At 30.1% G+C, this 3,649-nt stretch overlaps 1 pseudogene; it reads left to right on the top strand.

Moving 5' to 3' along the window:
* The first annotated feature begins 2,357 nt into the window (after window positions 1-2,357).
* LOC140859631 (uncharacterized) lies at window positions 2,358-3,028 on the top strand (annotated as a pseudogene).
* Window positions 3,029-3,649: the final 621 nt, after the last annotated feature.

The following is a 3,649-nucleotide window of genomic DNA, read 5'->3' as shown; positions in this document are numbered from 1 at the left end:
ACCATTACTTCAAGATACCAGATTCTCACACATAATAGAGATGCAATACCTAGGGCTTCCTGCGAAAAATATCATAGTTGTTGGTGAGTATCAATCATCATGGTTGGCCACATATTACCAGAAGTTATGTTTGTCGGTCGGCTCCTCTCGCTTTAGTTAGTGTATACCCATAAAAATAAAGACCTCACCATATTTTTGAAAAATATTTTTTTCACTTAATACAAATAATTTTTATAGCAAGGGAAAAAAAATTGGATGTTAATTTCACAATCCAAAAATTGGAGCTACAATCATACTAAAAAAAATATTAAAAATGTGATCTGGCATTCTCATTGTTATTTTCACAAAAACGGGATGCAAAAAAAATGATTTGTGCATCTTTAACTAAGAAACTAGAGAGCATGTTGTGAAGTTTTACCTAATGCATATAATCTTCTAAACTCTTCAATTGCAGTCTTATAACTAGCATTGAGCATGTTATATGCATAGGGAGATATGAGGATGATTACGATCATAGGATCTTTAAAATTTATATAGAAATTTCAAAAGATAGATGCACTATCACTTGTAGTTGCTAACTTTTCCGTTTATCTATTAAACAAGGACAAGAGAAGCACTATTCTTGAAGTCAACAAAAATACATCCTTGAAGTCAAGAAAAAACATTAAAAATCTCTAAACTATTTAGTTTTAAAACATTAAAATCACTATTTGGGTTTTATGAAATTTCATTTTTTATCGAATACCCATGATAAAATCACGTATTCATAGTTGTGTCCCTTTAAAACATAACCAACAAATAGAACCCACCCTCATTATGAGAATGAAGGGAGGAGAGCTTTGTTCTGCCCTTGCTCTAGCCTTTGACCTTGCCAGTGGACTGGAGTTTCCTTCATAAAGTCTTCCTCAAGACTACAAGACTTCTGGGGGAGATTTCAACTTCAAAATAGAGTTGCATTTTCCTGGGATCTTCTTCATGACACATGAGCATGTGAAGAAGGATGAACCATTGTAATGTCATGATAAGTTTAATTTTCTACTCGTTTAAAAATATTTGTAAATATAGATAGGATAAGAATACAAAATGGGAGGACACCAGCGAGCATCCCAAGAGCAAAGGTTCTATGCAATATACCAAAATCCAAGAATGTCTAGATCAATGTAGACTACCCCCATCAGTCTGCCAGATTTCATACAAAAATGAAACTAAGGGCCTTTTTGGATGAATGGGCTAATTAAAATCCTAAGATTTATGGATTTGACCAGTATAACTAGTTAGATAATAATATTACAGGTTGGGCTAGATATATACCTATGAATATTGCGGTATGGTTTTGGAGTGGGCCGGCCCAAATTCTATAGGAAAAAAACATACCTCATCAAATCTTTTTTTCTTCGTATAGGATTTAGATAAGCCCATTCCAAAACCATTCTTGAATACTCATGGATATAAGGTTAACCTAGCTTGTAAGCTTATTATCTAATTGGTTATATTGACCCAATCCATGAGTCCAATCGGATTTTCAGCCCATTCATCCAAGCAGGCCATAAAACTGATTTGTATGTATAGATCCAATTGAAACAAAAAATCAGCCAGTTTGCATGGGATCCAACTTATAGTGATCTGTTAGAAGGATCTTGCAATATCAGATTTAAGCACACCACCACACGTTGGAATGAAACTTGAAATGGAATGAAAATTTTAAATTTGACCTCATGTCAACATTTGATATAGTAATAATAATGGAATCGCATTTCCTTTGTTCATCATTCCTTCAAGAAGGAATGGTGATTTCACTCTTCGTAAACTAGGACTAATTATGCAATAATAATAGAACATATTTTTGATAATTAACTAATCAAAGTTTTTAATGGGTATATATCAAATATTTCAAGATGTATAAATCTCAAAAAATAAAAAGTTTCAAATCTTAAAAGTTATGATGGTCACATATTGGTGTAAGATATTTTTTCACTTGCTTTAAAATCATCAATACCAAAATAAGTTGTTGTCATTGTTGCTCAATTGTATCGAGGAACATGCACTAGGGTGTATGTGCGACTCGTTCAGATCATGAGTTCGAACAAATGAGACAATTTTCCAGTATCAATGACCAGTACCAATGAATAGGATAGATAGAGAAGATCTATCATATACCTATATTGTGTTTGGAATTTATGGTTTACATTGGTGCAAATCCAATCACCTAGATTTGAGATGAAAAGCAATTCATCATTTTTTAAGTCATTATGTTTGAAAATCCTTGGTCCATGAGAGCTTGATCAATTAGAGTCTCATATTGCATTTACATTTTGCCATATAGAAAAGATTTTTGCTTTCAGATTTTTTTCATTATCATGATTCATCTACTCGTTCACTTAGCTACAGAAACTAAACTTAATGGATCGTTGTACTATAGATGGATGTATCCTATTAAGAGGTAATATTGCTAAACTATATAACTATAATACTATAATGTATAATTCTTTAGTATAAATAATGTCACACTCACATTGGTGTTTCAATAAATTTTTAATTTTTGAAGGTATCTTATGTGCTTAAAGGATTATGTATGAAATAGAACTTATGTTGAGGGCTTGATTGTAGCAAGATATATTACTGAGGAGTGCTTAATATTTTGTTCCAGATATCTCGAAGGTATAAAGACTATTTTTAATCGACCTCAAAGGAATTGTGATGTTAACAAGAATGCAAAGATTTATAAATTTTCAAATGCTCAAAAGGTTTTGGAGAAGGTTGAAAATGTTGTTCTTGACAAAAAATTCTTTGCACAGGCACATCATTATATATTACTTTATAGTAATATAATATCTCAACATCATAGATTAGTATAGTCATTGTTGATTTCTTTCATTATCATGATATATAATATTCTTAATTAATGAATTAATTTTTTTATAGCAAATTTTTAGTTGCTCAAAGATGAGCAAACTAAAGCATTCGACCCAATCCAAGGATTGAGCAACGATGGTTGATTGAGTTCTTTTTTAAATGACTTTTTAAATAAGTTAGTCACACATTTGAGGGATAGGATTGTTTTTGAGATTTTTTTTTAATATCAAATTAATAATATATTAACAATTTTATCATGATTTTTAAATACCAATGATAGTGATGAGTAACTATTCAGATGAATTAATTACCACTACTCAAGGGTCTAACAATATTTTCAATAGATATAATAGTTTTATCATTAGTGGATTTAAATTTCATATAAAAGAGTATGAAAAATTTAGAAAAATCCAAAATAGTGGAATCATGATGGAAGCAGATAAAAAGACTTATTATGGTATACTTATGAATATTTTTAAATTAGATTATTATGAAAAATTTGAAATAGTATTAATTTGATGTGATTGGATGGATATAAACTTGTCAAAGAGCTTAAAGTAAGATATGAATAGGTTTATACTTATAAATTTTTCAAAATTGATATATACTGGTGTGTTATTAAAGGATGATCCTTTTATTTTTTTATCTCAAACTTATCAAATATTTTTTGTATAGGACTCGAAAGATAAGGAATGGGTAGTTGTTGTAAGAACAAAATCTAAAGACTCGTATGATATGAAAAAAGAATTGAAAGTAGAGGATGATGAGACTTATATATAGTGTATGCCTTACAATC

This window comes from Elaeis guineensis, chromosome 8 (genome assembly GCF_000442705.2).
Source record: "Elaeis guineensis isolate ETL-2024a chromosome 8, EG11, whole genome shotgun sequence".
NCBI lineage: Eukaryota > Viridiplantae > Streptophyta > Magnoliopsida > Arecales > Arecaceae > Elaeis > Elaeis guineensis.
This window is presented reverse-complemented; position numbering and strand designations above follow the sequence as displayed.